The sequence below is a fragment of the Syngnathoides biaculeatus genome, chromosome 9, assembly GCF_019802595.1.
Source record: "Syngnathoides biaculeatus isolate LvHL_M chromosome 9, ASM1980259v1, whole genome shotgun sequence".
NCBI lineage: Eukaryota > Metazoa > Chordata > Actinopteri > Syngnathiformes > Syngnathidae > Syngnathoides > Syngnathoides biaculeatus.
Window position 1 is genome coordinate 22,485,569 of NC_084648.1, and position 27,390 is coordinate 22,512,958.

At 43.0% G+C, this 27,390-nt stretch overlaps 1 protein-coding gene across 8 annotated transcripts in view; it reads left to right on the forward strand.

The window, feature by feature from the left end:
- Positions 1-27,390, forward strand: part of LOC133506632 (general transcription factor II-I repeat domain-containing protein 2B-like) — a 123,711-nt gene that overhangs the window by 23,522 nt on the left and 72,799 nt on the right. For 3 of the 8 annotated variants that reach the window (XR_009796550.1, XR_009796551.1, XR_009796554.1), the window contains exons 4-5: positions 7,749-11,709; positions 15,489-15,554. The gene's annotated coding sequence lies outside the window, so the exon portion shown is untranslated. Of the gene's footprint in view, positions 1-7,748; positions 11,710-15,488; positions 15,555-21,716; positions 24,862-27,390 lie in introns of those variants that run through there. The other 5 variants (XR_009796552.1, XR_009796555.1, XR_009796556.1 and 2 more) reach the window with 3 other exon arrangements.

Sequence of the window (27,390 nt, forward strand, 5' to 3'; positions counted from 1 at the left end):
TCCATCAGGGATCAGCTATGAGCCCCTTCCTGTTTGCTGTGGGAATGGATAGGCTGATAGTTGAGGTTAGACTAGAATCCCCTTGGATCATGATGTTCGCAGATGATATTGTAATGTGCAGTGAAAGCAGGGAGCAGGTGGAGGAACAATTAGAAAGATGGAGACATGCACTGGAAAGGAGAGGAATGAGGATTTCGCCGAAGTAAAACAGAATATATATGCGTGAATGAGAAAGATGGAGGGGGAAGAGTGAGGCTAAAGGGAGAAGAGATAGCAAGGGTGGACGACTTCAAATACTTGGTGTCAACAATCCAGAGCAATGGTTACTGTGGTAAGGAAGTGATGAAACATGTCCAAACAAGTCGGAACACCTGTCGGAAGGTGTCTGGTGTGTTATGTGACAGAAGAGTTTCTGCTTGGATGAATGGCAAGGTTTATAAAACAGTGGTGAGGCCATGATGTACGGATTACAGACAGTGGCACTGAGAGAAGACAGGAAGCATAACTGGAGGTGGCATCAATGAAGATGTTGAGGTTCTCTCTAGGAGTGAGGTTGGATAGGATTGGAAATGAGCTCATTAGAGCAGACATGTCCAAAGTCCGGCCCCCGGGCCAATTGCGGCCCGTGGACAAATTTTTACCGGCCCGCGGCCTCTATCATGAAATCAATAATATGCGGCCCGCCAGCACTGTTGACCACAGTATAAAATACATGTGTACAAAAAGCTATTTTTCATTTCACCAGAAGATGGCAGTAGCCCTGTGGCCGCACTCTGGCCGCCGTGACCCTTGACCTTGCGTGATCGTTTCAGCCCAGCCCATTTCTAACATGGCGTCTGTAAACAAAAAAAGGAAAGTAGACCGCGAGGGCCGCCGCTTCCAGGACAAGTGGAAATTTGAGTATTTTTTCACTGAAATATGAAACAACTGTGTCTGCCTAATTTGCCAAGAGACTGTGGCTGTTTTCAAGGAATTCAACATCGAGAGGCACTACCAGACGAAACATGCTAGCTACGACAAGCTAACTGGGAACAAACGCGGTGAAAAAGTGAAGCAACTGGAAGCTGTTTTAACGGCACAGCAAAGCTTTTTCACAAGAGTCCGTGAGTCAAATGAAAATGCCACAAAGGCAAGCTACGAAGTGGCAACGCTGATTGCAAAGCACTGCAAACCTTTCACTGAGGGTGAATTTATTAAGACTGTGTAATGAAAATGGTTGAGAAAATTTGTCCCGCGAAGAAGCAAGAGTTTGCCAATATTTGCCTGGCTCGTACGGAGAATTGAAGACGTTTCATTAGATATTAAGAGACAGTTAGAGGCAAAAGGAACTGAGTTTGACTTTTTCTCGTTAGCGTGCGATGAAAGCACGGATGCGTCCGACACCGCTCAGTTACTGATCTTTTTAAGAGGAGTGGACAATGACATGAACGTGAGTGAAGAGCTTCTGGACCTCCAGAGTCTGAAGGGCCAAACAAGAGGAACGGATTTAATTGTTTCTGTTTGTTCCACCGTAGATGACATGAAACTACAGTGGAATAAAGTCACCGGGATTATTACGGACGGCGCACCTGCCATGGCTGGCGAGCGGAGTGGATTATCAAGCCTTGTCTGTAACAAAGTCAGCGAAGAAGGAGGCAGCGCTATTAAACTCCACTGTATTATTCATCAAGAAGTTCTCTGTGCCAAATATATGAAATATGATAATGTTATGAAACCGGTGATAAAGACTATTAATTATATTCGCTCCAAAGCGCTGTGCCACCGCCAGTTTCAACAGTTTCTTCTCGACATCCAGGCTAAATACGGAGATGTTTTGTATCACACCGACGTAAGGTGGCTCAGTCGGGGGTCTGCGCTGCAGCGCTTCTTCTCTCTCAGGGAGGAAATTGGACAATTCTTGACTAAAAAGGGACAACCCATGCCACAATTAAATGATCCTGTTTGGCTGTCTGATTTGGGATTTTTAGTTGACATAACGCGACATCTGAATGCGCTGAACACAAGCCTTCAAGGGCAAAATGCAGTGGTAAGCCAACTGTATTCACACATCAAAGCCTTTCGGACCAAGCTGCTACTTTTCCAAAGACACATGTCACAGGCGCAGCCCAGTACCGCACATTTCCCGTCGCTGCAGGAAATTGTGACCAGTTTCCCACAGATCAATATCAGTGCGCAAATGACAAAGTATGCAGCAGACATCTCATCTCTGGTTGAGGAGTTTCAGCAGCGCTTTCGGGACTTTGCAGCTATTGAACAGGAGATCACGCTTTTTTCCTCTCCTTTCTTTCTCCGTGGACCCTGATGACGCTCCAGACCACCTGCAACTGGAGCTCATTGAGCTGCAGTGTGACGCCGAGCATCGCAGTCGGCACCAACAGCTCCCTCTTGTCAACTTCTACCGCCAGCTGGATGAAGGCAGGTTCCAAGCAATTCGGACATTTGCTAAGAAAATGCTGAGCTTGTTTGGCTCCACATACATGTGCGAGAAGACATTCTCCGTTATGAACATTAACAAGAGCCGCATGAGGACGAGACTGAGTGACTCTCACCTGCGTGACGTCTTGCGCATCAAAACCACTGCTCTTGAGCCAGACATGGACTACATACTGCAGTCAAGATCCCAGTATCACCCTTCACATTAGTGCAGGCAAGACCTTTGTTAAGTCCTCTGAGTTGAATAAATTCTTAAATCTCAGTTAATTAATTTTTTTGTGATGGTCAAAATCACAGTTTGAATATGCAGTGATCATTGTTTTGTTTTCAGCACTTTTCCTACAGTGAGCATATAATAGTGAATAATATGTAATGTTTCACATGAACTTAGATATCCTTTATAGTTTTCTTAACTTTTTGTGGTTTGTGATTTCGGTAAAAACCTAAATGTAAAAAATAATGTAAAAGTAAAAGTATGCCATTTGTAATTAAATTAAAAAAAATCCCAAAAAGTTAATTTGTATTTAATGTTAATGGTTCAAAGAATGTCAGGCTAAATAGTCGGCCCCCACACATTTTCACCTTACCAAATCTGGCCCTCTTTGCAAAAAGTTTGGACACCCCTGCTCTAGATCCACAAAGATGCAATGTAGCTCCTTCTGACCTTCTCTGTACTTTTCCACGAGCATCCTCAAGGCAAATAATGCATCTGTGGTACTCTTTCTAGGCATGAAACCATACTGTTGCTCGCAGATACTTACTTCTGTCCTGAGTCTAGCCTCCACTACTCTTTCCCATAACTTCATTGTGTGGCTCATCAACTTTATTCCTCTATAGTTCCCACAGCTCTGAACATCCCCTTTGTTCTTAAAAATGGGAACTCGAACACTTTTCCTCCATTCTTCAGGCATCTTTTCGCCCGCTAGTATTCTGTTGAATAAGTTGGTCAAAAACTCCACAGCCATCTCTCCAAATTGCTTCCATACCTCTACCGGTATGTCATCAGAACCAACTGCCTTTCCAGTTTTCATCCTTTGTAGTGCCTTTCTGACTTCCCCCTTAGTAATCATTTCCACTTCCTGGTCCTTCACTCTTGCCTCTTCAACTCTTCTTTCTCTCTCATTTTCTTCATTCATCAACTTCTCCAAGTATTCTTTCCATCTATTTAGTACACTACCGGCACCAGTCAACACATTTCCATCTCTATCCTTAATCACCCTGACCTGCTGCACATCCTTCCCATCTCTATCCCTCTGTCTGGCCAACCTGTAGAGATCCTTTTCTCCTTCTTTCGTGTCCAACCTGGTGTACATGTCTTCATATGCCTCTTGTTTAGCCACCTCTACCTTTGCCCTACGTCGCATCTCGATGTACTCCTTTCGCCTCTCCAGAGTCCTCTTAGTATCCCACTTCTTCTTCGCTAATCTCTTTCCTTGTATGACTCCCTGTATTTTGGGGTTCCACCACCAAGTCTCCTTCTCCCCTTTCCTACCAGATGACACACCAAGTACTCTCCTGCCTGTCTCTCTGATCACCTTGGCTGTCGTCGTCCAGTCTTCCAGGAGCTTCGGTTGTCCATCGAGAGCCTGTCTCACCTCTTTCCGGAAGGCTGCACAACATTCTTCCTTTTTCAGCTTCCACCACATGGTTCTCTGCTCTACCTTTGTCTTCTTAATCTTCCTACCCACCACCAGAATCATCCTACATACTACCATCCTATGCTGTCGAGCTACACTCTCCCCTACCACTACTTTACAGTCAGTAACCTCCTTCAGATTACATCGTCTGCACAAAATATAATCTACCTGCGTGGTTCTACCTCCGCTCTTGTAGGTCACTATATGTTCCTCCCTCTTCTGGAAATAAGTGTTCACTACAGCCATCTCCATCCTTTTTGCAAAGTCCACCACCATCTGCCCTTCAAAGTTCCTTTCCTGGATGCCGTACTTACCCATCACTTCTTCATCGCCCCTGTTTCCTTTACCAATATGTCCATTACAATCTGCACCAATCACAACTCTCTCGCTGTCTGGGATGCTCAGAACTACTTCATCTAGTTCCTTCCAGAATTTCTCTTTCAACTCTAGGTCACATCCTACCTGTGGTGCATAGCCGCTAACCACATTATACATAACACCCTCAATTTCAAATTTTAGTCTCATCACTCGATCTGATACTCTTTTCACCTCCAAGACATTCTTAGCCAGCTCTTCCTTTAAAATAACCCCTACTCCATTTCTCTTCCCATATACTCCGTGGTAGAATAATTTAAACCCTGCTCCCAAACTTCTAGCCTTACTACCTTTCCACCTGCTCTCTTGGATGCACAGAATATCAACCTTTCTCCTAATCATCATGTCAACCAACTCCTGTGCTTTTCCTGTCATAGTCCCAACATTCAAAGTCCCTACACTCAGTTGTAGGCTCTCTGCATTCCTCTTTTTCTTCTGACGCTGGATCCGGTTTCCTCCTCTTCTTTGTCTTCGACCCACAGTAGCTGAATTTCCACCGACGCCCTGCAGGTTAGCAGTGCCGGGGGCGGGCGTTGTTAACCTGGGCCACGACCGATCCGGTATGGGATTCTTTAGATGAACACTCATATTTGTTTGGCACAGTTTTTACGCCGGATGCCCTTCCTGACGCAACCCTCTGCATTTATCCGGGCTTGGGACCGGCCTACAGATTGCACTGGTTTGTGCCCCCATAGGGCTGCATTGCAAAGTTCACCACCATCTGTCCCTCAAATTTCCTTTCCTGGATGCAGAAGAAGAAGAAGAAGTACTTACCCATCACTTCTTCATCACACCTCTTTCATTCGCCAACATGTCCATTGAAATCTGCACCAATTACAACTCTCTATCTGTCTGGGATGCTCAGAACTACTTATCTAGTTCCTTCCAGAATTCCTCTTTCAACTCTAGGTCACATCCTACCTGTGGGGCATAGCCGCTAATCACATTATACATCACACCCTCAATTTCAAAATTCAGCCTCATCACTCGATCTGATACTCTTTTCAACTCCAAGACATTCTTACCCAGCTCTTCTTTTAAAATAACTAAAATACTCTGTTTCTCTTCCCATCCACTCCATGGTAAAATAATCCTGCTATATTGCAAGTTCTTTCACATATAAATCATTGAGGGGTCTGGAATTTTCATCAAAGGTGCATGTCCACTGTGAGAGAGATAATCTAAAAGAAATATCCAGAAATCACAATCAATTATTTTTTAATGGTTTATTTGTGTGTTACAGCTGCAAATAAGTATTTGAACACCTGAGAAAACCAATGTTAGAGTCTTACTGATTGTTTGTGGTGGACAGGTGTCTTTTTGCAGCTAAGGACCTCACACAGGTGCATCTGATTCAGGATAATACATGGAGTTGAGGGGGATTTATAAAGACAGACTAACAAGTCTTTGAGGGTCAGAATTGTAGCTAACAGATAGGTGTTCAAATACTTATCTGCAGCTGTGTCACACAAATAAATCAACCAATAAAAAAATCATACATTATGACTTCTGGACTTTTCTGTTTAGATTATCTCTCTCACAGTGGATATCCACCTAAAATGAAAATTTCTGACCCCTCCATGATTTCTAAGTGGGAGAACTTGCAATATAGCACGGTTTTCAAATACTTATTTTCTTCACTAGCGGGGTGGAACAGTTGGCGGAAGTTGTCTGCTGTTCTAAGTGACAGAAGAGTATCCACTAGGAGGAAGGGCAAAGTTTAGTTAAAGTCGGCCGTGACGTACAGATTAGAGACGGTGGCTCTGAAGAAACAACAGGAAGCAGAACTAGAGGTAGCAGAAATGAAGATGTTGAAGTTCTCGCTCGGAGTGAGCAGGTTGGATAGGATTAGAAATTACCTCATTACAGGCACAGCCAAAATTGGATGTTTTGGAGAGAAAGTGAGAGAGAGCAGAATTCGTTGGTTTGGACAAGTTCCGAGGCGAGAGAATGAGTATGTTGGTAGATGGGTGCTGAGTGAGGATGGAGCTGCCAGGCAAAAGAGCGAGAGGAAGACCAAAGAAAAGGAGGATGGATGTTGTCAGGGAGGACATGAGGACAGTGGGTGTTAGAGAGGAGGATGGACGAGATAGGCTTAGATGGAAAAAGATGACATGCTGTGGCGACCCCTAATCGGGACAAGCCGAAAGGAAAAGAAGAAGAAGACTGTATACTGTACGTGTTGCCCAAGTGTCAACATCTTCATTCCCTGTTTTCTGATGTTAGTGTTCGTGTCATTTGGGAGGTCGGCAAAGAAGTCAATGCGACTGATGGGAATCCTACATCAATACTTTGCAGCACAGTGCTTCCTGGTGAATTAGGCAGTGGATTTGTTTCAAGGTGGTGAAACTCCATTCTTCCATCTCCCAGTTCACGCACCCACCATACTCGGAGCCCCGTCAATTGTGATGAGGTTGTTCCCCAAAATCTCAAAATACATGGCCCTGGTCATCCTCTCCTTTATACAGTGCCGTTGTCCTGAAATTATCAGTTCTTCAGTGCCCATCCATGTGTGCTCTCATCCATTGCTAATGAAAAAAAAAATCAAATTCTTTCGCCATCTTCTGCAGTTGGGCAGATAGATTAGCTGTGATTTCTTCAATATGTCTGGTGATTGTACTCGCTGATAGACTTGTGGTATTAAAGACGTCTTTCTTCTCGGAACACACCTCCTCCACGACAGCATTCATTCATCAGTGAAAGGTTTGCTGCCGCTCGCTATCAGTTGAGCAACCCGAAAGCTATCCCAAACAGATGACTGGTTCAGCTGAGCTTGGCGTACAAACGTATTTTGTTAAGCTAACATTCCATTTTTTAGCTTTGACAGTTTGTCTGCTCAGATTTTGCTTTGCAAGCTATCATACTTGTCTTTGTGACGTTATTCATAGTGTCTCCCCTGATCATATTCTTTGAAAACCACCGCCGCCTCTTGACAGATGAGAAAGACATCCTTCTCTTTGCATTGAACAAACAGATAATCGTTTGTCAACTTTGGGTTAAATACCCAGCAGTCCGAATCAATTTTTCTCTTACCTCACCTTTTTGCCATGATTCTGTTCTCTTTGAGAGGGGTGGGTTTTGGATTTTTTTTTCTGGGTTGCCAGATAAGGCTTTTCTGGTACCTGTGCCCTTTTCCTGAAGAAGGGTGGAAGAAATGTCACATCATATGTGTTTATGAAATAATTAACAACTAATAGTTATTAATGAAAGTAGTTAAGAACTAAGGAACATTTTATTGAAAAGCATATCAAGTACAAATACACATAGATGAAAAATAAATCAAAATACTCTGGTATTTTTCAGGGGGGGTGGACCAGTTGTGGAGGCGTGCCGGATCCAGTCCGTGGACCATAGATTGGGGACGACTGTTCAAACCTCTCAGAAGATGTTGTTACTGAAGTCACGTAACAAACCTCATTCCCGTTTTGTGACCTCAGGCTATGACTCCCGAACCTCTCAGAAACCTGATTCCACCTGCACAACACACGCGAGTTTGCCCAGAATCAGCTTTTTTGGCCAAGTATGTAACAGCACACAAGGAATTTGTCTCCAGTAGCTTGGGATTGAAACAACTGCCTCTAAAAAAATGTTAATGGCCTCACAGTTTTGAGGTCCAGGGTTCGATCCCTGCTACGCCTGTGTGGAGTTTGCATGTTCTCCACATTCCTGTGTGGGATTTCTGGTTTCCTCCCACATCCCAAAAACATGCAATGTTAATTGGACATTCTCAATTGCCCCTAGGTGTGATTGAGAGAGCGGCTGTTTTTCTCGATGTGCCCTGTGATTGGCTGGCAACCAGTTCAGTGTGTACCCTGCCTCCTGCCGATTGACAGCTGAGATAGGCTCCAGCACTCCTGTGACTCTTGTGAAAATGGATGAATAGTCGGTGCTGCCCTGGTACAACACTCAGAACAAAGAACAAATAAACTAACAAGAACAAAGAACAAGAGACATTTATAGATGTGCAAGATGCATTCTTCTTCATTTAGAACAGTTAAGAGTGGGTCAACGGCCCACATTATGTTGAGCTTATCAGAGTGCCCTTACCCATTCGCAGTTCCTGTTATAGATCAGTTCAATGACAATTGTGCAAAGGGAGCAGTTTAAAGTGATGAGTCGTGCGATAATCTACAGAATATAATACTGATACTAATACTGATTCACCAGCAGGATATAAGGGTTGACCCAAATACAGCACAAGACCGAAAATAATAGTTCGCTGATCAATATTTTAATGACTTAGTTGACAGAGGAAAAAAAAATGTTTGAATGCTTGCTAGCTATGATTTGCATTGATCAGTCGCACCTGCCTGATGTAAAGAGCTGGAAGAGCAGGTGACCAGGATGTGGATGGTCTGAAAGAATCCTGCCTGCTCTGGACCTAGTTCGAATGACGTGCAAGTTTTCAATAGTGGGTAGGCTGGTCCTGACAATCTGCTCAGTGGTTTTGATTTTCTGTCGCAGTTTGTCCTTTTTTTCTGGCAGCCCCAAACCAGACTGTGGTTGGTGGTACACATTACTGATTGGATGACAGCTGTGCAGAATGGTCTCAGCAGCTCTTGTGACAGGCGACGCTTCCTCAGAAGTCACAAGATGTTCATCCTTTGCTGGGGTTTTTTGAGGATGGGGTTGATGTTTGTCTCCCACTTAAGGTCCTGTGAAACTGTAATCTCCAAGAACTTGAAGGTCCCGGTGGTTGACACAAGACAGTTGGACAGCGTCCGGGGGAGATGTGTTGAAGGATGCCTCCTTAAATCCACAATCATCTCTACGGTCTTTAGACTGTTCAATGCCAGGTTTTGTTGGCACACCAAAGCTCCACCTCCTGTCGATGCACAGACACGTCACCGTCTTTGATGAGGCTGATGAAAGTCAGGTGCCTGGAAGTGCAGTCATTTGTGTAGAGCGCTAAGAGCAGAGGGGAGAGGACACAGCGTTCATCCAATCAGTCCTGTGTACCTACATCACAGTCTGGATTGGGGCTTCCACAAAAAAGGACAAACTCCGACAACAACGGACAATCAAAACCACTGAACGGATTGTTGGCACCACCCTACCCACTCTTGAAGACTTGCATGCCACTCGAACTAAGTTCATAGAGGGCAGGATCCTTTCGGACCCTCCAAATCCAGGCCACCAGCTCGTCCAGCTCCTTCCGTTGGGTAGATGCTCCCAATCAATGCAAATCAAAACTAGCAGGCATTCAAACAGTTTTTGCCCTCTGGCTTTTTAGTCAATAAATTATTGATCAACAAACCTACTATTTTCTTCCTTGTGCTGTTGTTGGGACATATCCTCATATCCTGCTGGTCCAAATTAGTATTAGTAATATATTGTGTAGACTCACGCATGATTCGTTACTTTAAACTGCTCCTTTTGCACAATTGTCATTGCACTGGTCTATAACAGGAACTGTGAATGGGTAAGGGCACTCTGTACAAGCTTAAAGTCCCAATGACATCCCGATATACATTTTAAAATAGATATTGTTATGAAAATTACATATAATATTATTCACTTCAATGTCTATATGAAAAAAAAAATATGAGCGGAGAGCGTGTAATTCATGCGCAAAGTTGCGGAAGTCTCACTAGACATCTAAGTGGGAGCCATATTCCCTGCTGCGCCATTTATAGCTGTCACACTGGTCCAGTCGCCATTGAGACTTGCTATGGGAAATGAACAACAGAGATTTTCGGATTTTTCTGACTCCCCTTCTGACACGGAAGCATTTTTCGAAGAAGATAACATCTCACAATCGAGTAAAGTGACCTGGACAATATTACCCTATTGTTTTGAGCCATATTTAGATGATATGTAGATCACTTCTAACCAACAACAGAGTCCCCGGCAGTATGTATGACAGTATGTATAGCGTACTCAACTGCGAGCGATGACAACACCGTGGCCTGGCACTGTGATGAGCCACCCCGACCCGGCGCCGTGATGAGTCACCCCGGCCCGGCACCGCAATGAGCCATACCGGCCCGGTGCCGCATTGAGCCACCGCGTCCCATTGTCGTCGCCCGCTGAAACAAGGATTACGTCGTACCCCCCCAACCTATTTTTTTAATAGCCCCATACACACCTACCAGTAATTTGGAACCCACAAAGCTCGTGCTTTGCACTTGTGCAATCAATTTTCCACAATGAACCGGGTCTTTTGGAAAAGCGTGACGAGTGAATCCATCCTCCCGAGTGTTCGAGCAATTTCCAGCAATACAACAAGGCGGCATTTTGGCTAACATGAAGGAGTAAAGACCTACCTTCCCTCAGGTAAAACTGGTATAAACACACGAACCCACCTGAGTGGGCGTCTGCAAATAACGTCTCTTCCTGCTTCTCCAAATTAAATCCCTTGAGAGGATTTTCATGTTGAGAGTTACAAAAATCCATATAACATAAAACATGTTGTGTTGTTGGTCCATTTCGGACTTAGCGGTGGCGCAAGCCGCCATTTCAGCCGATGTGGAAGTGGCTTGGGCTCAACAACTACTACTACTCAACTACTTCGCCACATGTCAAATACTTATCTCCAGCTGTGTCACACAAATAAATCAGTAAAAAATCATACATTATGACTTCTGGACTTTTCTGTTTAGATTCTCTCTCTCACAGTGGACATGCAGCTACAATGAAAATATCAGACCCCTCCATGATTTCCAAGTGGGAGAACTTGCAATATAGCAGGGTGTTCAAATACTTATTTTCTATACTGTAAATGTAAAAGGAGCCATTGTATATCTTAATTTATTTTCTTTATCATTATTTGTGATTGTATTGTTATTTTTTTAAATTAATTGTCTCATGTTTGATGAACAGCAGTTTGTTACAGCTTTGGTTGTTTTTAAAATGCTGAATTGATCATAGAGTTGAATTTCAATTGTCATAGTTTTATACTTCTGTTCTCAGCCTTTGTGTGTCAGTTTTTTTTGTTTCCTTGTATTCATTTTTTTCTCTATCTGTTCAACTACATTTTCCAATTAATATCCATCACAATATAATTCTACGGATTGCACTGCAGCACAGAAAATTTTATCCTGGAATAAAAAGGTAACTGTGATTTTCAGGGTGTATCCTGCCTCTTGCCCAAACTCAGCTGGAATATTTAACCTCACACCGGTGACCTTAATTTTTGGTGAAATGGTGAAGAGAATGAATGGAATGAAACATCGAACATCCCTGCCCTAGGATGTTGATGATGATGTGGATGATGTCAAACTCAGTTTGGCTCTGCAGCCAGATCCAGACTTTATGTTCTCAGGTGGGCCGGATCAGTAAAAGAATGTCAACTCCAAATATTTAGCTTTGTTTTTCAGTACTATGCTTTATCATTAAGCCTACATTTGTAACTTAACCTGCATTTTATAATTACGGATGACATGGGATCTTTTCTTAGCACAACACATGTACTCACATACAATGGAAACAAATGATTTTCATGTTTGGCGTTGAATGTGAAAACTGTTGAGTGAATGCAGTTTTACACTTGAACCAACTTACCACACAAAACAAACGCAACTGGGAGCTATGAAAAAAATATTTTTTGCCTTAATTGTGATACTGCTTTGAACTTAAAAAAAAATACAAAATAAATGAATAAACCCTCCTCAAGCCGTCACCTTATCATGTTGGAGTGTTTGTGTGTCTCGATGATCCTAGGAGACACATTGACTGGGGCTTCGAGCTCCTGGTAGAGTCACCCATGGCAAAAAGATCCTAGGTGAGAGGCCAGACAAAGCAGGACTCTAAAACCCCTATGATGAGTGAAAATATTGGATCTTGGTTTCCCTTGCCCGGACACGGGTCACTGGGACCCCGTCTGGAGCCAGGCCTGGAGGTGGGGCTCGATAGCAAGCGCCTGGTGGCCTGGTCTGCACCCGTAGGGCTTGGCCGGGCACGGCCCAAAAGGATAATATGGGTCCCCCTTCTCATGGGCTCACCACCTGTGAGAGGGGCCGTAGGGGTCGGGTGCAATGTGAGCTGGGTGGTGGCCAAAAGTGGGGACCTTGGCTTTCCAATCCCTGGCTATAGACACTAGCTTTATGGACATAAAGTGTGACCTCTCTGGCACGGAAGGATCCTGAGTTGGTGCGTGAGGTTGACAAGTTCTGACTAGATATAGTCGGACTCGCCTCTATGCACCGCTCTGGTACCTCTCCTCTTTAGAGGGGTTGGACTCTGTTCCATTCTGGAGTTTCCCACGGGGAGAGACGCCGAGCAGGTGTGGGTATACTTATTGACTGCCAGCTGGTGGCCTGTACATTGGGGTTTACCCCACTAGATGAGAGGGGAGCCTCCTTCCGCCTGCAGGTAGGAGGATGGGTCTTGACTGTTGTTTGTACTTATGCACCAAACGGCAGTTCAGAGTACCCACCTTTTTTGGAGTCAGTAGAGGAAGTGATGAGAGCGCCCTCTCTTGGGACTCCATTATTCTGCTGTGAGACTTCAATGCCCACGTGGGCAATGACAGTGAGACCTGGAATGGGGTGATTGGGAAGAATGGCCCCCCCGATCAGAACCCGAGTGGTGTTCTGTTACTGGACTTCTGTGCTCGTCACGGATTGTCCATAACAAACACCATTTTCAGGCATAAGGGTGTCAACATGTCCACCTGGCACCAGGACACCCTCGATCGCAGTTCGATGATCGACTTTGTGATTGTGTCATTGGACTTGTGACCGCATGTCTTGGACACTCGGGTGAAGAGAGGGGTGGAGCTGTCAACTGATCACCACCTGGTGGCGAGTTGGCTCCGATGGTGGGGGAGGATGCCGGTCTGACGTGGTAGGCCCAAACGTATTGTGAGGGTCTGCTGGGAACGGCTGGCAGATTCCCCTGTCAGAAGGAATTTCAACTCCCACCTCCCAAAGAACTTAGCTCACGTCCCGATGCAGCTAAGAGGTACCGGCTGGCCAAGCAGAATGCAGCTTCGGTGGTCACTGAGGCAAAAACCCGGGCATGGGAGGAGTTCGGTGAGGTCATGGAGAATAACTTCAGGACGGCTTCGAGGAAATTCTGGTCCGTCATCTGGCGTCTCAGGAGGGGGGAGCAGTGCATTCTCAATACTGTGTATAGTGCGGATGGTGCGCTGCTGACCTCAACTTGGGTTGTTGTGAGTCAGTGGGGAAAATACTTCGAAGAAGTCCTCTATTCCACCAACATTTCTCCCTATTAGTTCTGCGGATAAGCAGAATCTGACAGTGGCAGGGCCCTGGGGGTGGATGAAATTCGCCTGGAGTTCATAAAGGGTCTGGATGCTGTTGGGCTGTCCTGGTTGACACGCCTCTTCAATATCACGTGGACATTGGGGACAGTGCCTTTGAATTGGCAGACTAGGGTGGTGGTCCCACTTTTTAAGAAGGGTGACCAGAGGGTGTGTTCCAACTATAGGGGGATCACACTCCCCAGCCTCCCTGGTAAGGTCTATTCAGGGGTACTGGAGAGGAGGGTCCATCGGGAAGTCAAATCTCAGATTCAGGAGGAGCAATGTGGTGTTCGTCCTGGCTGGGGAACAGTGGACCAGCTCTACAACCTCGGCAAGATCCTCAAGGATGCATGGGAATTCGCCCAACCAGTCTACATGTGTTTTATGGACTTCAAGAAGGCGTTCGACTATGTCCCTTGGGAAGTCCTGTGGCGGGTTCTTCAGGAGTATGGGGTATCGAATAACCCTGATACGAGCTATTCTGTCCCTGTACGACTGCTGTCAGAGTTTGGTCCACATTGGTAACATAAGTTGGAATTGTTTCCGGTGAGATTTGGACTCCGCCAAGGCTGCCCTTTGTCACTGATTTTGTTCATAAGTTTGTTTAAATTTGTTCAGAATCTCTGGACACAGCCGAGGCGTAGAGTGTGTTCGGTTTGGTGGCCTCAGCATCGCATCTCTTCTCTTTCCAGATGATGTGGTTTTGTTGGCTTCATCAAGCCGTGATCTCCAGCTCTCACTGGAGCGGTTCACAGCTGAGTGTAAAGCGGCTGGGATGAGAATCAGCACATCCAAATTTGAGACCATGGTCCTCAGTCGTAAAAGAGTGGCGTGCCCTCTTGGGGATGAAATTCTGCCCTAATTGGAGGAGTTCAAGTATCTTGTGGTCTTGATCACGAGTGAGGGAAGAATTTAGCCGGAGATCGATAGACAGATTGGTGCAGCATATGCAATGATGTGGACTTTGTATCGGCCCATTGTGGTAAAGAAGGAGCTAAGTCGAAAGCCAAAGCTCTCAATTTACCACCACCATTGATCTACATTCCTACCCTCACCTATGGGCACAAGCTGTGGGTCGTGACCGAAAGAACAAGATCCCGGATACAAGTGGCCGAAATGAGTTTCCTCTGCAGTGTGTCTGGGCTCAGCCTTAGAGATAGGGTGAGAAACACGGTCATCCAGGAGAGGCTCAGTGTCGAGCCTCTGCTCCTCCACATTGAGAGGAGCCAGATGAGGTGGCTGGGGCATCTGATTTGGATGCCTTCCAGACGCCTCCCTGGTGAGGTGTTCCGGGCATGTCCCACCGGAAAGAGACCTCGGGGACGAGCCAGGACACGATGAAGAGACTATGTCTCTCGGCTGGTTTAGGAACGCCTCGGGATCCCTCCGGAAGAGCTGGAAGAAGTGGCTAGGGAAAGGGAAGTCTGGGTATCCCAACTGAAGCTAGTTCCCCTGCGACCCAACCCGGAAAAACGGTAAAAGATAGATAGATAGATAGATAGATAGATAGATAGATAGATAGATAGATAGATAGATAGATAGATAGATAGATAGATAGATAGATAGATATAGATAGATAGATAGATAGATAGATAGATAGATAGATAGATAGATAGATAGATAGATAAAAAACTATAGCGGTGCATGGACAATAAATAGACTACGTCAGCTCAAACTACTAGACTGGGCCTACTGAAGATGAGAATATACTGCACAATATTAATTTTCTTGAATATGAAACCAAATTAATCTTATTTTTAATGATCTGTATTCATGAGTGCAAAGAAATTTCGTGTCATCACACTTTTTTCCTCTCTCTCACTGCACTCCTGCAGTCTATTTCCTGCTGCTGGCTCCTGAAACTTGGCATCTGTTTGTCTTCACAAGTGCATCGATATTAGGTGTGAAATCTTGATTAGCGGGACATGAAAAAAATGTCTTTCAAGTTTTTATTTGTTAACCTTGAGCACTGCTTTGTTTTATTATTGTTCACAAAGATAATTTGTACCAAACATGGATAGAACTTTTGCAGCCATGGCTGTTAATTTGGGGTAACCTGGCACAATATATTGATAAAACATACCCAATCCCACGGACCTAAATTCATCATTCGTAGCGGAATTGCACTGCAAGTCAATAAACTCGAGTTGAATGTCAGCTGGCTGTCAGAGGGCTTAATTGTAAATGGTGTGGAAAAAAAATAATTATTCTCAAGTTCACTGAACACCTGAAACCTATGCTCAAACTCTCGCAGAAAATCTGTTATGTTGTCTTGAGCCATCCATCCATTTTCTTTGCCGCTTATCCTCACGAGGGTCACGGGGAGTGCTGGAGCCTATCTCAGCTGTCAACGGGCATGAGGCGGGGTACACCCTGAACTGGTTGCCATCCAATCATAGGACACATAGAGACAAACAGTCACATTCACAGTCACACCTAGGGGCAATTTAGAGTGTCCAATTAATGATGCATGTTTTTGGGATGGGGGGGATTTTCGGACCGGAGTGCCCGGAGAAAATGCACGCAGGCACGGGGAGAACATGCAAAGTCCACACAGTTAGGGCCGGGATTGAACCCGGGTCCTCAGAACTGTGAGGCCAACGCTTTTACCAGCTGATCCACCGTGCCGCCCTGGTTTCTTTATACTCATCAAAACCATTACACGGTACAGTGCCTTAGTACGCACAGCTGTGAGACAAGAGAAATGGTGCGGTGTCACCGTTGGATAGCTACGACTCCCAAAGTGACAGTTTAATCTTGAACGCATATATTTTGTCGAAATACTGAGTGACAACTCTGTTACGGCCCTGCAATGTAGTGTGGTGCCGAACACTGCAACTTTCTAATTACATACCAAGCACACTGGTTTTGCATTTACTTCTACTTCCATTTTGGGAAGGTTGTGCTGACCAATAACTTGTTGAGTAGTGGTGAAAGATGAAGCAAGTTTGCCAGTTTATTTTTACTTGAACATATCACTTTGCGAATGTTTATTTCCTGCAACTAACTCGTGTCAGTGCCAGACGTGAGTGCTTTCACACATTTATTGCTCTCTACCAACCATAGGGACCATTTGTTTTGCATGTATTTTAACAAAAATGTTAAACTTATGATAGAAATGAGCTCGAGACTCACTTCTTTTTTTGACATCCTCAGAAATTCTTGCCGGGCCGGATTAAGTCATCCAATGGGCTGGGTCCGGCCTGTGTGTTGGATTTTTGACATGCCTGTCGTAGCGTTTTCTGTACTTAGATTTGCCATCCTGCCAAATACCAGCTTTCCATCTGTTATCATGTGACCATTTTTATAATACTGATTTGAAATTATTTCAGTTTACAGGTCATAGTAAAAATCCTTATTGGGTGGCCATCACAGGGCTATTTTGCTGTATGTTCACATAGCAACGTTTTACCATATCATTACTTCTCATTCTATAATGGACCACATGGCATGTCAAAACTTAATTGGTATTGTTTCTTCAGGTCATTTGTTGGTAAGCTCACTGAGGGAGTGAATGATCAGACCAAGAAATAAATTCCATTTTGTATCAATGAAATGATCAAAATCATCCAATCAAGTTTTTACAACATGCTGGAATTCAGTCACCAAGTCAACACTACTGTCTCTGCCTTGTCACTGGATGAATTGCTTGTCATAGAGTTCTCTCCCCCTTTAACCATTTCTTCAAATCGCTATGTTTGGTAGAAAGTGTGGGGAGTTTCCACTTGTCATTATAACATCAACCCTGATTGCAAAAACAGTTTATGGTAATGGCCCCGTCACACCATGACGTTCTGGCCAGCATCCTATAGTGTTTGAGGAAACGTTAGTAGTTGCCCATGGTCGCCGAGATAGCCCCAGAGTAGCGTTGTTTCCATGCCAGTGAACTTCAATGATTGCTGGGAATCGGCGGAGAATGGCGGTCCGGAAAAAAAAAAAGTCTTGAACATGCACAAAAGTTCTCACCGAGACCAGCGTTCATCAACGTTGAATTTTAAATGCTGCAGAACGTTCAAGAACATCCGTGGAACGTTTTACTAAGGTTCGCCGAGCGTTGCACGCGTTTGCCTATCCTTAGTCAGTCGTAACTCTAGCTTTACTTTGTTGTTAATCGTTTGCTTTGCAGTGAACAACTCACTGGCAACCTGTCGACGCCCACTGAACAGTCCCCTAGCGCACACAGCGTGTAACCAAAGTGAAACGAATGTCTTTTGGTGTCCATTGAGCGTCATTGGAGCGTTTCCCGAATTTCCATGCATATGGGTATATAAACCGATGCTTTGTAAAAGCAAGGTCCATTTAATATTAAGCTACAGTAGAGAGCATCTACTATGGAAGATCCAGAAAGCAGCAGTTCGTTTTTGCGGAAAAACTCCACCAGAATATCCCCAACAGCCCGGTCCAGGATCCTGCAATCCTTTCTCTGCTTCTTTTGTCTCTTTGTCAGACCGTCCTCACTGGGGTTTGCAAGGTGTTTAGGGTCCCCAGGGGGTGTCACATGGTGCGTGACTTCCCAGATGTGCTCTTCCTCCTGCTGTTGTTTTTCCTCCAAACACATTGTTCGTGATGAAAGAGGCTTAGCTTTCTTACTAGCAGCGCTAGTTGCTGAAGTCCTATTTTCTTCTCGGGAGCATGATGCTCACTGTTCTAACTCACGACAACAACTGAAGTGACTATAAACTTTCCAACGTTTTAGTGCCGGTTCCACTGTAAAAATTCCACGCCAGCAAAACGATTTTCTGTCATTATTCACCCATTGGTCACACGCTCAACACACTCGTCTTACGTTGACAAATCGCTCGTCGCGCCCCAATGATGCGTTTGCACACGCTAATGGTTTTTAGTGGTATCTTATTTGGTTGCTGTTACACGCTTTTCGTGCGTTAGACACACTTTAAGTCATGCGTTAGACACGTTAATCACACCCCACATGTGTCATCCGCGTTTGAGAACGCTGAAAAATAGAACGATTGAAATGTTCAGAGGACGTTGACCAGAACGTCATGGTGTGACGGAGCCTTAAGTAGTACTCAGTCAATGTTTGAAACAATGGTAAATATATAATATCTAACAGTATCGCTGAGATGAATGACCTTTTTCTATTCTCAGATTGCTGTCTTGCTACGGTATATGTTAAAGCACCAACTAGTAGTATTTACACCAGTAGGCTGTAGCACAAGAGTCTCTGGATATTAAACAACATGATGATCTGAGATGCTCAATCACCATTTCATGTGCAGCGTTGTTAAACTATGAGTGACTATGAGCTCGTCATTTAACATTTCTACTCTCAATTGAGGTTATGTTTCAGACATTCAAACATTTCTTAAACAGCATTATAAAACAACTTGTCTCACATTAAGCTCTTCAGTTAAGTATTCGCTGTTCAGGATCCACATGCAAGCTCTATAAATATTTAAACGTACGGTTTGAGGCAGATCACTTAAAATCCACTCAAAACTATTTTCGTCCTTGTACCTTTTATATATGTTTTATTAGATTAGCTGTTAAAAGGGAAATACATACTGTATTGGCATCAGTGTTGGAACTGTACACCTTTACCGACAGCATCACATGACTATTTTTTCCATGCTTGTAAGAAAGACAGATGCTCCATTGCCCATTACCATACTAAATGCAGAACTGGTCTCCTCATCAAACAATTCTCGTTTTAACCAGCCCCCATCATACAGGAGGAACAGAAGACATTGTGAGCACAAGCGAGAGAAAGAGGGAGAGAAACGAGGGACATAATCATATTTTACTGTTTTGCAATCATGATCTTGACAGGGGCAGACCTCTGGACAGTAGCCTTGGATTTGTTTTTCCGTTGTTATCAATTTGGTAATGATGCAGAAGACAGAAGCTCCCTAAACAAACATATGAGTACATCATTAATCTATAGTATGCCACAAAATGTCAGCAACATAATTTTTCATACCTCTGTTGGCGTGACATAGTCTGCGACGTCCATGACTTTGTCATTGTGGACTCCAAAACCTTTTACTTTTGTCATCACTGAAGATTCAATTGCTGTGTCCCTCACTTGGTAAGCCTTCTCATAAACAAATACCCAACTGAAATGAAATTTTGGGGGAAAAAGAAAGAAAATTTGAAACAGTGTAAGTCACATTGCATGCTTTGAGGTTTGTGGTTGGTCGGTGAGTGACTTCTTCAGTTTAGCTTATATATACAGGGAGTCCTCGGGTTACAACGTCATCGACCTATGACATTTCGACTTAATGGCACCTGTATGTTTTCTGCCAGTTTGTCACCAGCACCATAGTGCTTCTGGTTATTGCCTACCTGTGTTTGTGCAGCAGGGGTATATTTGGCTTTTTCGCACACCTTTTTACACATTACGGCCCAAAAGAAGAAAGATGGGTTTCTTTGAGCAATACTGGTCCAGCTGAAAGTAGAGCATTTACCATGAAAATGAAGCTTAACGGCATAAAAAGATTGGAGAAAGGAGTAGCACCAACAGACATCACTAGAGACTTGTGCTTCAGTTGGTCAACCGCGGCGATTATTATTCCAGACAAAGCCCATATTTTAGAGCATGTGAAGGCTTTCGCCCCTAAGAGGGATACAGTTATCACGAAGCAACATTTTTAATGAAGAAAAAAAAATTAAGCAAATTTCTTTGATCTTTGCCGTGCTGGAAAGATGACTGATGTGATGGATTGAGGATCAGAATCGATGTAGGCTTAATATCTGCCTAATGTTCATTAATGGAAAAGGCATGGCATATTTTCCAGACTTGGAAAGAGCAGAAAGACAAGAACACTGACGAGGAATTTACCGCTAGCAAGTGCTATGTGCACATGCTTCTTTAGCAATAGCTAAGCACAGCGTCCCCTCATTCTTTGCCATCCATCTCTTGCAGTAATAGTAAGGAAAGCATCTTATTTTGTTTATTGTAATGTATTTCATTTTTTTATATGAAGTACCCACACCCACCCATTTCCTGAGCCACTTATCCTCACGAAGGTCGTGGGTGTGCTGGAGCCAATCCTTAGGTGTCATCGTAAATTTGGACTTTAACGGTAAAATCTGATTTATGTGGAAATTTGGATTATGTCACCAGTGTAAGAACGGGTCTTGATCGTAGACCGAGGACTCCCCGTATATATATATTGTAATTTCTATTCTTTTTTTCCCATTTAAATGTTTTATTTCTTTGTATTCAAATCCTTTTAATCATGTAAAGCGCAATGAGTTACAGTATCTTGTGTATCAAATGCATGATACAAATCAATTTGCTTTGCTTTGCTTTCAGTTTATAATCATTATGACTCCAACCCTCTTTGTCTACAAAACACACAATTCTATACAACAAACGAGTACCGTATAAGTAATATTATGAATAGTACACGGATTTTGAAGTGCTAGAGTTGAAAAATTAAAAAACGGTCCTCATCATGGATCTCATAATATTATTTGTGACTAATAGGGAAGGTGTGTTTTTGTGATTACCATTTGTCCACGATAAAACAGGGATTTTAAAAGATGAGGTGGGGAATAAAGTCAAAAATCCTAAACCCTTGAATAGTGGAACATTAGCAAGTCAGCACATCTGTAACCTTACCTTAAATATGACCACGTAATACATTATCTGATTTATTCCAATTCAAAGAGAGGACAGTGGTACTATCCGACTATCTGAATGGCTGGCTTTCTTAGCTACAGAAAACATCTGATCACTGAGGATGGTGAACAAAAGATCTTGATACAGTCCAAACCAGATTTCAATTGAAATTCCAATACTTTGAATTCAACAGTTGGAGTCAATTCAAGTGGTACAACTTAGAGTTCCATGAACATTTTCTGGAATATTATGTCTCTAAAGGTTATGCAGTAATGTTGAACCATGATCAACAAATCTTACAATAATTTGGCTAAGGAATAACTTTAGATTCAAGTTTGTCTTCTTTTCTCTTATGATCCCAAAACAGAAGGGATGATACTGATAACAAAGTGGAAAAGTGCGATTATAAACATGGAAGCAGGTATAGAACTTCTGAAGCCAAAAGAAGCCCATACTTTATGTCCTGCCTACTCAGTGCAGCGTGGTTCCATTGAGCACAGTAAAGATGAAGAATGATGTGGCAAAGTAAATTGTGTTGCTGAAGCGACTGACTTCCCAGCGGTATACAGAAATCCTGCAATTGTCTTCCAAGTGTCATCCAAGTTAAGGGTGAGTACAACATGTGTTGTTTTATAAGTTTACACAAAAATCCTGATCCAAAGCATAGCACACCAGCCTCAATTATTTTATTACCAGTAGTTTAACTTATTTTAAACACTTGTTTGACAGTTAAACATGGTAAAAAAAAAAAAATTGACATTTGCGACACATATTGTTGATGGATAAGTAGCTACCTTTAATTTTTATTAGCTGTTAAAAAAACACTTATATGGTTGTTGCAAAATGTTTAAATGCTTTTTAAATTTTCACATTTCGTTATGGGGGGAAAAAATCCTAAATGTAAACATGTCCATAAGACAGTCAGCAGTACCGTGATTCGAACCAATGACCCTTCTTCATTCTACAAGACAGCAATAAATACAGTACTAAAACCTAAGAATAAATGACAAGATGTGACAGAGTCCACTGATACTGCGGAAGCTCTTTGCAAACTGTAGCTTGTAAACACAGGAAGATTAAGATGTGATGACAAAAATGTCAGGAAAAGATGAGACCATTGACATTTATCGTATTTCAAATGTGAAAGGTGTGTTCTGACACACTTAACATGAATTTGAATATGATTACTAAATTCTGAACAAAGTCTTATCCCCATTTAGAAGAAGGTGGACTTCTCATGGGTGTGTCTATCCTGCTCCGATGGGCAGATGCACTCACCTGCGGCTCGTTTTGGTAATTGGTCCGTATATATATTGCCACATGTGCGGTCTGGTCCTTGCCAGATCGTTGTACTTCTATCCCACGTTCCCGTAATCCTACATCTATGTCTTTGATGCGCTATGTACCGAACCGTGCCTTGTTAACGACCCTGCCTTTACACCTGTTGTTTTTGACACTGCTGCCTGGTTTGATTGCCTGCCTGTGTACTGACATTGGACCGAATAAACACTCCACTCGCACTGTACCCGGTCTCTATACCCGGTTTCTATAGCCTATAGGTCACACTAATAGTGGATTTATTTTAAATAATATTAGTTATGTATCTAGGCGGCACATTGATGACTAGTTAGAGCACCTGCTTTACAATTCTGAGGACTAGGTTTTAAATCCTGGCCCCGCTTGTGTGGCATTTGCATGTTCTCCCTGTAGATTTTCTCCGGTCACTCTGGTTTCCTCCCATATCCCAAAAACATGTATGGTAGGTTAATTGAAGACCATAGGTGTGAGTTTGTGTGTGAATGGTTTTGTTTATATGTGACCTGCAATTGGATGGCAACCAGTCCAGACCTTTCCTGAAGATAGCTGTGATGGGCTCCAGCACTACCCTTATGAGGATAGGTGGCTCAGAAAATGGATGGATAGATTTTTTCAGCAGCCTGGCATTGGAAAAACTGTGTGTGTTTGTGTGTGTGTGTGTGTGTGTTAGGGGGGGAGGGGGGTTTACAGCAAAGAAAATAAGTATTTGTACACTCTGCTATACTGCAAGTTCTCCCACTTAGAAATCATGGAGGGGTCTGAAATTTTCATCGTAGGAGCATGTCCACTTTGAGAGAGATAATCTAAAAAGAAAAATCCAGAAATCACAATGTATGATTTTTTAAAATAATTTGTGTTATACAGCTGAAAATAAGTATTTGAACACCCGGGAAAACCAATGTTAATATTTGTTCCAGTAGCTTTTCATTGCAATTACAGAGGTCAAACGTTTCCTGTAGGTTTGCACACACAGCAGGAGGGATTTTGGCCCACTCCTCCACACAGATCTTCTCTAGATCAGACAGGTTTCTGGGCTGTGGAGTTTCGGCTCCCACCAAAGATTTTCCATTGGATTTAGGTCTGGAGACTGGCTAGGCCATGCCAGAACCTTGATCTGCTTCTTATGGAGCCACTGCTTGGTTTTCCCGACTGTGTGGTTCAGGTCATTGTCATGTTGAAAGACCCAGCCACAGCTCATCTGGGACTGAGGGAAAGAGGTTGTTCCTCAAAATCTCACAATACATGGCCGCGGTCATCCTCTCCTTAACACAGTGCAGTTATCCTGTCCCATGTGCAGAAAAACACACCAAAACATGATGCTACCACCCCCATGCTTCACAGTAGGGATGGTGTTCTTGGGATGGAACCCATCTTCAATGCTCTGACTGAGGGAAAGAGGTTGTTTCCCCAAATCTCGCAATACTCCTGTTTTTCTTAGTTGTATGAATAATTGTGGCAATGCACAAAAAACAATATGCATGCACATAACTATCATTTAAAAATTCCATCATCTGACGGCTCAGTCGTTATATAATTGCATGATATTTAACAAGGTTTGATTTGTTTGGCAATAGAATTCTACTCACCCAATAAAATAAATGAAGATTAGGAGTTGGATGGCTCGGTTGATGATTCCGATTGTCCAGCTCTTGACTACCACTGACTTTGTAGTTTCATAGGTGAAGAAGTCACTGATCCAAGACCACATGCTAGTCCTTTGTGTAAAAATGAACACAATGTGGGAGAAAAACATAATAGAGTCATTAAATGTTCAACAGTGTTTAAATTAAGAATGAAGCTTTCACTGGTTTCCAACTGCTCCCAAAATTACATAAAATTTTGTCAAAAAATAAAAAAAAAACAAAGAAAGAAAAAAAAACATTTTTTTCTAATTAGGTCTGATCATCGATACCAGCAGTCAGATCCAAAATCAGAATAGTTATAAGGACTTGTAACTCCACACTGTTAATTTCCATTGAGAATACAATCTTACCAGAACAAAATAAAATCCAGGTGTTTTTCGTTCTATTCTCTGTGCTTTGATGCTCCAATATCCAAGATGTAAAAAAACAGTTCCCTCTCTTTCTTATTGTCCACTCATACCCACTTTCATACACACTGTGTTACTTGCTTTCTTTTTTGGTATCAGGAATTCATGGACCCAACACGCATGCGCATTCCCCCCCACTGCCAACCCCCACTCATACACACAGATAAACACATGCATACACATGCAGACACATCCACACACACGCACACACATGCACACACACACACGCACACACACACACACACACACACACTTCTGGATTTCATGAAAGTCAAAATGACATGGAGCTAGTGTAGGAATGGAAAAATGCAACAAATCGACTGTGAATGCTGCAAAATGATACCGCTGAGCCGAACGTTTTGAAAAAAAAAATTGCTCATCTTGACAATGAAATAAAAAATAACAACTTAATTTAACAGTCAAACGAAGGTGTTTGTGAGACTGAGGTTTCAACCTTATCATTAGGGATACTGTAAAGAATTGTTGTGGGTCCCTGGACAACCCGTAGCTCCGGAACCGCATGTGGCTCTTTAGCGTCGCCCTACCGCTCCCTGGAGCGTTTTCAAACATGTATAAAAAAGGAAAACGATGGGGAGAACAAATCCATTTTAATCTATTCTATCAGTTTTGCACATTGAGAGACTGAAATTCTTTCCCATTCTTATTTGCAAAACAGCTTGAGCTGTCATGAAATGCATGATTTTTAGTATGTTATTAATGAAAAAAAAAGGCAGCCGGAATTGACCCATCCGTTTTTTACCACAAAACATGATTTTGACATATATGGCTTTTTGTAACTCCCGCCATGAAAATTCTCTCGAGGGATTTGTTTTTAAGAAGCAGGAGTGACGTAATCCTCTCATAATGTAACAAAAGATCCGCATCCGTAGGTCAGGGGTGCAAAATGTGTCAATGTGCACGTCGGACGGCTTGTGACGACGTGATCACCGGCTATGGCTTCCATGTTGGCCCCAACGCAGAGGTGGTTTGGCCGCATGCAGGAGGAGAAAGGATCCCCCCCCCCCCCCCGCTCGGCATGGGTTCTCCTGAGTATGCTACATACTTTAGTTAGAAGTGGTCCGCGTATCATCAAAATATGGTTAAAAATGATAAGGGTAATATTGCCAAGGTTATTTCACTCGATTGTGTGATGTTCTCTTCTTCGAAAAAAGGTTCCGTGTTCCATAGCAAGTTGCCACTATGTGTTTTCAATGGTGAATGTCATGGTGTAACATATGCTGATGATGTTGCAGGCAATATGGCGACCACTTGGATGTCGAATGAGACTTCCGCAACTTTGCGCATGGATGACACACTCTCCGCTCATATTTATTTCTTCATATAGACATTGAAGTGAATGATGTTCTATGTATTTTTCATTACAATATCTATTTTAGAATTTTTATAGGCATGAGAGTGGAGCTTTAAACAGAACCCTGAGACTATCACAGAGCAGGTGCATTTATACGGAGACTTCATTACACACAGGTGGATTCTATTTATCATCATCAGTCAACATTGGATCATTCAGAGATCCTCATTGAGTGAGTTTGCTGCACTGAAAGTAAAAGGGCCGAATAATACAGTATGCCCCAATTTTCAGTTTTTATTTGTCAAAAAAAGTATCAAATATACTATAAATTTCCTTCCACTTCACGATTGTGTCCCATTTGTTGTTGATTCTTGACAAAAAAGGAAAATCTTATACCTTTATGATATTTATTTTGAAGCCTGAAATGTGGCAAAAGGTTGAAAAGTTCGAGGGGGCCGAATACTTTCACAAGGCACTGTACATAAACACACACCCACACACACACACACACACACACACACGTATTATTGGACAATTGGACAAAAATACCATGTGCAAACGTGCACGCATGCGCGAACAAAGACACACAAAGACGGACACAAGCACACGTGTGGACACGTGCGCATGCACAGCAAATTGAAAAACTACACACACAAACACGGACTTTGTAACATAAACTTTTATTTAGATACCTTTTTTGACAATAGTAAAATGGCTCAAATACAAAGGAAAGTCATTGTTTTTATTCGTCCTCCTCTTGTTCACTGAATCCACTGAAGTCCTCGTCTTCAGTATCAGAATTGAAGAGCCTCATAAGGGTTGCATCACACAGCATTTCGGTATTTCTTTCGCCCCAGTTATTTTCATCTCAAATATTTGTTATATATTTATTGATAGCCAGTAGCAAAAATAAAGGCAAAACATTTTAACTGCATCGGAAAACATGCTGCGGGGTTCACAGCACCACAAAAAAGTAGCGACTTGTTATCCAGAAAATACAGCACTTACTGGCAAGTGGTCAGATTGCATCTTCAATGGAAAGAGGGTGTTTTGTTCCCCGAGGGATTGTAGTGATTCCATGATTTGTTAAGTTTTTTTTTTTGTGTTAAGCTACGTGGGCACTTTGGTGGATGAGTACCTGTTTTAGCACATATAGGTTTGCTGGGTTCATTTGTGGCCAAAGTATTTTGTCACAAATGGATGGAGGCTGAAGCTAAGAGCAGACAGAGAATGACTGTGAGGAACAGTTTATTCAAAACATCAAAATGTAGATGTCCTTGAAGTGCACTGGCAGGTAGTTAAGGCAGGGAATGCGTAGCAGGAGGCTGATGAGGGCAGCCGGGAGGGTTGGCTGCATGTGTGCAAGGTATTAGGAGGGAACAATGAGGACAATGAAAGATATGGAGGTCAGAAAGGATATGAGGAATTGAATAGGCTCATTTCAAGACTGGGAAGTAATGATACTGCTGG